Below are 10,790 nucleotides of genomic sequence, written 5' to 3' on the forward strand. Positions count from 1 at the left end.
TCTTAAATTTGCCCAAGGTAAGGGCAAGGACCACTTCCCTGGGAAGTTGGTTCCATATTTTGGCCACCTGAACAGTAAAATATTGCCTTCTGATCTCCAACCTAAACCTATTCTCCATCAGCTTCTGACCATTGTTCCTTATCATCCCAGGTGGTGCTGGGGAGAAAAGGGCTCTGCCTATTTGCTGTTGATCCCCCCGATGAGCTTCTAGGCAGCCGCCAGGTCCCCCCTCAGCCTCCTCTTGCTGAGGCTGAACAGGTTCAGGTCCTTCAGTCTCTCCTTGTAGGGCCCGTCCTGCTGCCCTCGCACCAAGCTGGTGGCCTCCTCTGACCCCTCCCCAGGCTGGCCACATCCGTTTTGAAGTGCAGCGCTCAGTACTGGACGCAGTACTACGACTGCGGGCTGACCAAAGTCGCACAGAGGGGGAGGATCACCTCTCTGGACCGGCTTGCGATGCACCTTTGGATGCATGACAAGGTCTGGCTGGCCTTGCTGGCTGCGGTCTGGCATTGGCGGATCATGTTCATCTTGGAGTCAATAATGACCCTGAGATCCCATTCCACCTCTGTGCTTTCAAGAGGGGAACTCCCCAGCCTGTATGTGTGCTGTGGATTCCTTCTCCCCAGGTGCAGCACCCTGCATTTCTCTACGCTGAACCCCATCCTATTCTTGGCTGCCCACTTTTCTAGTCTGTCTAAATCTAGCTGCAGCCCCTCTCTCCTTTGAAGTGTGTCCACCTCGTCCCACATATTAGCGTCATAAGCAAACTTGGACAGCGTGCTTTGCACCCCCTCAGCCAATCGCTGATGAAGATTTTATACAGTGCAGGACAGAGGACCCAGCCCTGGGAGACCCCATTGCTCACATCTCACCAGATTGAGTACAACCCCTCCACCACTACTCTCTGGGGGCGCTGCGTCAACCAATATTTTACCTATTCATCTTTGCAGGAATCAATGCTACAGTCGCTTAATGCATTGATGAGGATGGGGTAAAACAATGCCTCCTTCGAGCCAGAATCGAACTAGCGACCTAAGGATCCCCATGGGCTTCAGCTGTACCTCTACAGTCCTCCGCTCTACCAGCTGAGCTATCGAAGGAGATGTTAGAAGGACCATAATTTGGATTGGTAGGGAGCACTGGATTTGCAGCTGACTACAAAGGCTTTACCTGTGGCCTAGCAAAGCTGCTGACCACAAAGCACAATGATAGCTAAGCCGGCCATTTGGCAGTGAGAAGCTGATCATAGCACAGGGGAAGGGAGCTGAGCCCCAGCTCAATTCCCCACCCCAGGGCTGCAATTGGGCTGGAGTAGGGAACTGAGCCCCATCACTCGGTTTCCCTCCCCAGTGCTATGATGGGGCAGGGGAAGGCAATTCAGGAGGGATGTGGACAGCATGGAGAGGGTCCACAGGAGGGCCATCCGCATGGTCAGGGGGCAGCAGGGCAGATCCTATGAGGAGAGGCTGTGGGACCTGAACCTGTTCAGCCTCCACAAGAGATGGCTGATGGGAGATCTGGTGGCCATTTACAAACGAGCCAGGGAAGACCAGCAGGCATTGGGGGAGTCCCTGTTCCCCCGAGCACTCCCAGGAGTGACTAGAAATACCGGTCACAAGCTGGCAGAGGGTACATTCAGACTAGAAATCAGGAGACGCGACTTCACAGTCAGGGCGGCTAGGATCTGGACCCAACTTCCGAGAGAAGTGGTGCTGGCTCCTACACTGGAGGTCTTGAAGAGGAGGCTGGACATTTACCTGGCAAGCCCAGTTTTCTCTCCTGTCCATGGCACGGAGTCAGACTTGATGATCTGCTCAGGTCCCTTCCAATCCGACCAACTATGAAACTATGAAAAGAATGAGGAAACACAAGAAAATAACTTGTTCTTTCCCTGCATCGAAATCCAAGAACGCAAAACCTACCCAGCTCAAGAGGTGAGAAGGCAGTTTCTGCCTCTGAGCTTTGTGCCAGTGCCTCCCGCAATTTCTCCCATCATCCTCTTTACTCACCTACTGGTGCTTCCAGCCACCACAGGAAGACTGGAGATGCCACTTTGCTCTCAAGGAAACTCTTAAGTCCAGTTTCTCTTCTGGCTATTTACAACCGCTCCTATTGGATTCTCAGGGAACGCAAACCACACGTGTAACTTCCTGCCCCCTGCCCCAAAGGTGAGTGTTTATTAGACTAAATATCTTTTCTGATGTAATTATGGCCAGGAGAATGTGCATCTACACATGAATATTTAGTGCTTAGTATACTTAGTGCTTACCTCATGTGAGGTAAATATGATTCATGCCAGGTTTGGCGTAAATTGGATGTGCATGATGCAGGTATCCAACTTATGCCCAATTAGTTACTGCACAGTATCGCGCATGTAAACGCTTTACTGCGCATTAACACTCTGTGTGTGGACTGAAATCTATACCCAGCAAGTTACTGCACAGTAACCCATGTATAGATGCCTTACTGCGCAGTAACACCACGTTTGTGGACTGACGTGGGACTGACTTAAGACCCAGGTCAGACCACACGTAGTGTTAATGCACTTTAACACCTGCATGTGTAGATGGCAGACTATTTTTGCTTAATGAGCAGTAACTTACTGCACAGTAAATTTAATAAATGCCCATGTAGATGCACCCCTAGAATCCTAGAAAATGAAGGCTGGAAGGGACCTCAGGAGGTCATGTCTAGTCAAAGCAGGACCAGCCCCAACTACTTCATCCCAGCCAAGGCTTTTTCTAGCCAGGTCTTCAACACCTGCAAGGATGGAGACACCACTGCCTCTTTAGGTAACCCATTGTATGCTTCACCTCCCTAATCCAGTATCCTAAAGATACTGTCTCTCACTTAATTTCCCTGGCAGTGAGAAATGTCCATCTCTAACAGTCTGATGTTATACTTACAAGCCCCTTGTTTTAAAATATAAATTCATCAATGTCTGGAAAGACCTGGTTCATGGCCCCCAGCGTATGACCCCACCTGCAAGGATGATGAATAAACAAACTCCCATGAAATGCTAAACCTTAGTGACTGCTGCCCTTCAGTCACTTAAGCTTTGAAGCTTTGTAAACCACTGAAGCAACTCAGCATTTCTCACTTGGAAGTTGTTATCGCGCTGTGCAATCCTAGCCCTATTATGACACATACAAAATGCATTTTATATGAAATGCCATAATGCATATATGCCTAGACTAAGTGCAGACAGTAATCGATCCCACTACCTCTCGCATGCTAAGCGAGTACTCTACCATCAAAGCTAATTCCCCTACTGTTCCATTAGTCCAGAGCATCTGCCTTGTTCCCATGAGCTGTGTCTAAAGGATCCTGTGCACAGACGCTTGCAACACCTGATGCAGGTGCATGCCTCCAAGGCTAGGCCTGGGGCCACTTCCATACCAGTTGTGCTCATAGCCTCCAGCTTAGAGAACAACCTTCTGGACAAACTAGGCAGGAATCAAACCTACAAGCTTCTGATCTAGAGTCAAACTCATTACCCATTGTGCCACTGGCCCATAAGAACTTTCCCTTCTCACGTGCTGGTGAAGTGTGAGACCATTTCCACATGCTCTGCCAGGCGCCTTGTTCCCCATTTCCCAGGGTGGGGTTAGGGCCACCTGAAATAGTGGCTTGGCATGTTCCTCTGGGCCACCTAGAAGGACTGTTTTGCTGGATGCGGGGTGTGGTGCTGCTCGGCAAACAGGGACACGAGGCTGGCACCACAGCGCTCTTGGCTCAGAAAAAGAAGGAACATGACACAGGTAGGAGTTAAACATATGATTTTCTGACCTGATGAAGAAGGCGTGTAGGGCACTTAGCACAGATGCCAGAGCACTTGTTTTGCACCTGAGATGCAGCGGGTTTTGAGGCTAGGCCAATCTTCTCATCTGTAATCAGACATGTCATCCATTGCACCACTGCTCTGTGTTTAGTACGTGCTCCCAGAGTCAGTTTGGTGGACACACAAGGCTTTGGACAGAGCCACAGGTGCCCTCCACCTAAGTATGATTCCTGTTTTTGTGCCCATTAAGTGCCTTCAGACTGGCAGCCTCTCAGCACTGAAGCAGTGGGCCCTGTCTTGTGCCGAGCCCAGCCTTGCTGCATTGCCCAAGTACAACGGGAGCTAAAGAGCTCACTGGGGACTATGCTCAGCTGTCTATGTCCTCACGAGCCATCAGGAGGGAAAATGGGCATGGGGCTCTGGATGAATTTATATTTTAAAAGAAGGGGCCTGTAAGTATAACATCAGGCTGTTAGGGAAGGACATTTCTCACTGCCAGGGAAATTAAGTGAGAGACAGTATCTTTAGGATATTGATTTAGGGGGGTGAAGCTCTACAATGGGTTACCTAAAGAGTCCGTGATGTCTCCATCCTCGCAGGTGTTGAAGATCGAGCTAGACAAAGCCTTGGCAGGATGATGTAGTTGGGGCTGGTCCTGCTTGAAGCAGGGGGTTGGACTAGATGTGACCTCCTGAGGTCCCTTCCAGCCCTCATTTTCTATGATTCTAGGGATGCATCTACATGGGCTTTAATGTTACATTAAATTTACTGTGCAGTAATTTACAGCTCATTAAGCAAAAATAGGCAGCCATCTACACATGCAGGTGTTAAAGTGCATTAACACTGTGTGTGGTCTGACTTGGGTCTAACTCTGGATGCATTTATATTTTAAAAGAAGGGGCTTGTAAGTATAACATCAGACTGTTAGAGACGGACATTTCTCACTGCCAGGGAAATTAAGTGAGAGACAGTATCTTTAGGATACTGGATTAGGGAGGTGAAGCACTACAATGGGTTACCTAAAGAGGCAGTGGTGTCTCCATCCTTGCAGGTGTTGAAGACCTGGCGAGCAAAAGCCTTGGCTGGGATGATGTAGTTGGGGCTGGTCCTGCTTTGACTAGACATGACCTCCTGAGGTCCCTTCCAGCCTTCATTTTCTAGGATTCTAGGGGTGCATCTACATGGGCATTTACGTTGTATTAAATTTACTGTGCAGTAAATTACGTCTCATTAAGCAAGAATAGGCCAGCATCTATGCATGCAGGTGTTAACGTGCACTAACACTGTGTGTGGTCTGACTTGGGTCTAAGCTTAGTTCCAGGTAAGTCCGCAAACACATGTTACTGTGCAGTAAGGTATTTACATGCACATTACTAAGCACTAAATAATTGGGCATAAATCATGATATTTACTGCACAGGATGGGTGTGCACGTGTAGACGTGTGCCTGTACTCAACAGTAATTTTTGGTTGGTGTGCAGTAATTTAGGTCAGTATGCACTAAATGTGCATGTCTAGATGTACATTCTCCTGGTCATAATTACATCAGGAAAGACTTTTAGTCTAATAAACATTCGCCTTTAGGGCAGGGGAAGGAAGTTACACGTGTGGTTCACGTTCTGTGAGAATCCAATAGGAGCGGTTGTAAATAGCCAGAAGAGAAATTAAACTTAAGACCTTTCTTGAGAGCAAAAGGTGTCTCCATTCTTCCTGGGGTGACTGGAAGCACCAGTAGGTGAGTAAAGCAGGATGATAGGAGAAATTGCAGGAGGCACTGGCACAAAGCTCAGAGGCAGAAACTGTCTTCTCACCTCTTGAGCTGGCTAGGATTTGCGTTCTTGGATTTCAATGCAGGGTAAGAACAAGTTCTTTTCCAGTGTTTCCTTGTTCTTATCCTCTGTCTCTATCTCAAGTTCAGGTTACAGGGCCCCAATAAGCCACAGCTGACCAAGGCAATTAGGTCAGGTGTAGAGTCCTTGGTTTGCACATGAGAGGCAGCGCGATCCATGCCTGCATTCTCCGCCAGCCCATGTTGCCTTTTATCCCGGCATACCCACGCTACAAATGCGGCACTGAAATGGAGAGGCACCTTCCTGTGTGCTGCACAGGAGAGCTTCTTTGCTTCATGAGGGTGTGCTGCAGCCAGGCAGAAGAAGCAGAAGCAAGAGGTTGGAGCAAGGGAGCTCGTGGATCCAAAACAAGCTGCACAGAGCCAGGTAGAAGTCAAACTTACAACCTTCAAATCCATAAGCAGGTGCATGATCTACAGAGCCACCAGCACATGCCTCCAAAAGCAACGTCAAGCTGATGTTAAAGAGTGAACCAATTTTTGCGAGTATACAATCTTCAAATCCTCCTCACCAATCAGGTCCCAGAGACTCAACCTCCATGTCCCCTGATTGGCTCCTCAGGTCACATGGAGGGAGATAAAAGGGGCAGCGCAGCTGACTCAGAGACCAGCGAGGGACCACGAGGAAGGAGCATCAAAGAGTTGGCAAGAGCTGGGCCAGCGGGGCGGAAGCAGTTGTCCCAGAAGAGCCCGAAGGAGTGGGACCTGCAGGCAGCACTGGGGCCCTCAGCACCGCGGTGTGCGGCCGGCAGGAGAGGTTGCCCAGCTCCAGCAAGAAGCTGAGCAGCGACCTGAGAGGTTCCCAGCTCTGCTTCCAGCTCCTCCACCAAGAGGCAGGGTGGTTTGATGTGAGGCCGGGGCTCGGGGAAGGTCAAGACCCCTAGCAGCTTCAAGTGGTACCAGGACTGGTGGCCATCTGGTAGAGTTTCTATCTAACAAGTTTGATGCCGGACTTTAAATCCCAGGAGGGGTGAGTGAAGTGCCAGTGAGACATTTTTGTTGCAGTGGAAGAGGGGCATTGTGTTTTCTCCATTTCTCCCCCTCCAGATACCTATACCCTCTAGCTCAGCTAGGAACCTCCGTGAGCAGAACTCATTTCATCTTTAGACATGACGGAGCCCAGGGGAGCTAGTTCAAATGGTAGAGCGCTTGTTTTGCGTGTGAGAGGTAGAGGGATCGATGCCCACATTCTCCTGCAGCTTGGGTTGCCTTTTGTCCCAGCATGCCAATGCTGCAGCTGAAATGGGGGCTGGGCCATGGGTCATGTTCCTCTGTGCCTCCCAGAAGGGGTCTTTTGGTGTGTTAGTGGTGCTCTGCAGCTCAACAAGCAAGGGAAAGCAGCAGACACCAGAGAGCTCTGGACTCGCCAGCGGGCTCTTTGGCCCCATTCGTAGTTTCATATTTGGTGGGGTTGGAAGGGACCTGAGCAGATCGTTCAGTCTGACCCCCTGGTTGGGCAGGAAAGGATGCTGGGGTCAAATGACCCCATCTAGGTGATTATCTAGCCTCCTTTTGAAGATCCCCAGGGAAGGAGCAAGCACTACTTCCCTTGGAAGTTGGTTCCAGATCCTAGCCACCCTGACGGTGAAGTAGCGCCTCCTGATGTCTAGTCTGAATCTACTCTCCGTCAACTTATGGCCGTTATTCCTTGTTATTTTTCACAACATGAAATGCAGTTTCAGAAACATACTTCAGCTGTAAATTGAATTGACAGTATAATTCCCTTTTCTGTTTTTGGTAATTTAGTGTTAAAATGAACTTAAAATCAACTTATCAGCCAAGGTCAAATGATGTCATTCTCTTGAGAACAGAAGGACATACTCTACCTCTTCTGATGCATTATCTACCACCGCTTTTGAGTCAGTGGCAGGCTGGCTGAGGACAACATTTGCTACTTTTCTTCTCTTTTCTTCTGCTTCCCCATCAGTACTAGCATTGCTCTTCTCATTAGTTTCCACCGCATCTCTGGATCTTTGCTTTGCGAATAGATTAGCCATTCTTTTAGCTTTATTCATTTGTCTGCTGCTCACACCAGCTTGAAGTTCCAAATCAATCAATTCAGCAGCCTGAAGAGTAGGTTGGTTGTTTATAAGTGAAGCTGAAGTAGGTGTATAGTCCAAATCCTTGTCATTGAACAGGTCTTCAGTGCTCATTCCAAATGCAGCGCCCATGTGAAGGCCAAGTTTCTTCTGTAACAGTTTTCTCTGCTCTGCTATTCTCTCTTTGTGATCCATTTCACCTGCTTTATCGTCCTGGACCCCAAACTCTGCACCAGCAGATCCAAGAAGAGATGCTCCATGTTTTAACAGCCGACAGATATCAAATCCATCAAAACGTAACCGGTCAGGTGCAGGTGAATCTTCCATAGGAGTTTCCGACCCAGGTTCTGGTTTGGGTCTGGGAGTTGGATTCCATTCAGGTCCATTGTTCACTCTGGCTTCAACAGCCTGGCCGACCTGCTGCAAGGCAAGTATCCCAATTTGTACTTCCTAAGTATATAAACACATTAGAGAGCAGATTGCTTAATTCATGGGGAAGGAGTTTCAGCACCCCTCCAAGCTGTTGAGCAGCTGCTTTTCTTGTTTCAGGTGTTGTACCAGCGTCCAGTAAAATAAAGAGATGATCTGCTTCGGGATTGCAGCAAATCCATTGTTATCCATTGCACCACTGGTCCGAGATTTCCCATGTCCTCTCGGCTGCTGGTGAAGGGTGATCCCACTTCCTGGTGCTGCTCCCAGAGCCAGGTGCCCTTGTTCCCTCCTGGCAGGTACCGGGGGCCCAGGCGGGTGGGCACAGAGGTCACCAGCAGGCTTTTTGGCCCCGGGTCTGTTTGAGCAAAGCAGCCTGGCCGGGCATGAGGTGGGGCCTGCTGCTTAAGATCTGGGAGGCTCCCAGTCGGACGGGCCTGCCATGGGGTTAGAAATGGAAATCATGCCACTACAACCTGTGGGGCTATTAGCTGAGATGCCAGAGCACATGCTTTGCATGTGAGCAGTAGTGGGACCAATGCCTGCCTTCTGTAGCAGCTTGGAGAGGGTTCAGAGGAGGCCACTCGCATGGTCAGGGGGCAGCAGGGCACGCCCTGCAGGTCTTTAAGAGGAGGTTAGATGAACACCTTTCTGGGGTCGTTTGACCCTAGTACTTTTTCCTGCCATGGCAGGGGGTCGGACTTGATGATCTACTCAGGTCCCTTCCACCCTACCAACTCTGAAACTATGAAAGGTTAGGCATTTGCATTTGTGGACATATTCATCCAGGTGACAAAAGGAGCAGTTTAACAAAGTATGAAACACAAAGAGCACCACAAACAACACTGCTTGGCAAAATATAAAATGAACAAAATACAAACCTCAAATAACAAGATATAGGGTATAGGTACCAGGAGGGGGAAAATGTCCCCCTTCAACAAGGATCTTTCTCTGTCACTTCACTCACTCCTCTTAGGTTTTGAACTCCAAACTCACTTTTGGTAGGTAGAAACACTACCACATTGCCACCAGTGCTTAAGCTCCAGGAGTCTGCCCAGTCTGAAGGAGCTGGCATTGGGGCCAAAACAGAAATTGTGCCAAGGTGGAGGGCACCATTGCCCCTGCCCAAAGCCTGGCTTGGTGGCCACAGGTGCATCCACCGGGCTCGTGCATCAGCCTTGTAGTTCCCAAGAGGAGTGCCTGATGGAGCCTGCGTATAGAGGCTTGCAAGGCCAGTGAAGCATGGCACTAAGATTGGAGCTAAGACCTCCTTTATATCAGTGGTGCTCATGCCGTCTTGATTGGGAAAAAAAAAAAATAAATAAAACCATTCAGCATGAGCCAGGCTGCAGTCGGACCTACAGTCTTCGGATCCATCGTCAGACGCGTTATCCATGCAGCAGGCACTTGGGCTCTGTGAAATGTCACTGGCTGTTTTGTCTTGACACTGTTTCGGCTCAGTTTGAGCTCCAAACAGCAAAATCAAAATGAGATGAAGGGCTTTGAAACAGCCTCAAAACAAAATGAGTCTAGTTGAAACTTCATCGTTTCATAGTACCTAGGGCCAGGAGGGACCTGAACAGATCATCTCGCCTGACCCCCTGCCACAGGCAGGAATGAATGCTGGGTTCACAAGACCCCAGACAGGCGATCGTCCAACCTCCTCTTGAATATGCCCAAGGTAGGGGTGAGGACCACTTCCCCGGGAAGTTGGTTCCAGATTTTGGCCACCCTAACTGTAAAATATTGCCTTCTGATCTCCAAACTAAACCTATTCTCCATCAGCTTATGACCATTGTTCCTCGTCACCCCAAGTGGTGCTGGGGAGAAAAGGGCTCTGCCTATTTGCTGCTGATCCCTCCTGATGAGCTTGTAGGCAGCTACCAGGTCCCCCCTCAGCCTCCTCTTGCTGAGGCTGAACAGGTTCAGGTCCCTCAGTCTCTCCTTGTAGGGCCTGCCCTGCTGCCCTCTCACCAAGCGGGTGGCCTCCTCTGACCCCTCTCCATGCTGTCCACATCCCTCCTGAAGTGCGGCGCCCAGTACTGGACGCAGTACTCCAACTACAGCCTGACCAAAGTCGCGTAGATGAGGAGGATCACTTCTCTGGACTGGCTTGAGATGCACCTCAAAGCACCCTTTGGATGCACCCTTTGCATGCACGACAAGGTATGGCTGGCCTTGCTGGCTGCGGTCTGGCATTGGCGGCTCATGTTCATCTTGGAGTTAATAATGACTCTGAGATCCCTTTCTGCCTCTGTGCTTTCAAGAAGGGAACTCCTCAGCCTGTATGTGTGCTGTGGGTTCCTTCTCCCCACGTGCAGCACCCTGCATTTGTCTACATTGAACCCCATCCTATTCTTGTCTGCCCACTTTTGTAGTCTGTCTAAATCTAGCTGCAGCCCCTCTCTCCCTTCAAGTGTGTCCACCTCGCCCCACATCTTAGTGCCATCAGCAAACTTGGACAGCGTGCTTTCTACCCCCGCAGCCAATCGTTGATGAAGATGTAAAGCTGTGCAGGGCCGAGGAACAAGCCCTGGGATACCGCACTGCTCACATCTGGCCAGGTTGAGTACAACCCCTCCACCACTACACTCTGGGTGTGTTGGGTCAACCAATATTTTACCTATCCATCTATGCAGACATCAATACTACAGGTGTTTAATTCATTGATGAGGATGGGGTAAAACCATGTC

General features: G+C 49.7%; 1 non-coding gene across 1 annotated transcript; it reads right to left on the reverse strand.

Annotated features, from left to right (window-relative positions):
* Window positions 1-1,004: 1,004 nt before the first annotated feature.
* Window positions 1,005-1,100, reverse strand: TRNAY-GUA (transfer RNA tyrosine (anticodon GUA)). Its single transcript has 2 exons — window positions 1,064-1,100; window positions 1,005-1,040 (listed from the first exon to the last, which is right to left on the reverse strand). It is a non-coding gene; the product is annotated as a tRNA-Tyr (tRNA).
* Between the last annotated feature and the right edge of the window lie 9,690 nt (window positions 1,101-10,790).

This window comes from Alligator mississippiensis, chromosome 3 (assembly GCF_030867095.1).
Source record: "Alligator mississippiensis isolate rAllMis1 chromosome 3, rAllMis1, whole genome shotgun sequence".
NCBI classification, from domain to species: Eukaryota; Metazoa; Chordata; order Crocodylia; family Alligatoridae; genus Alligator; species Alligator mississippiensis.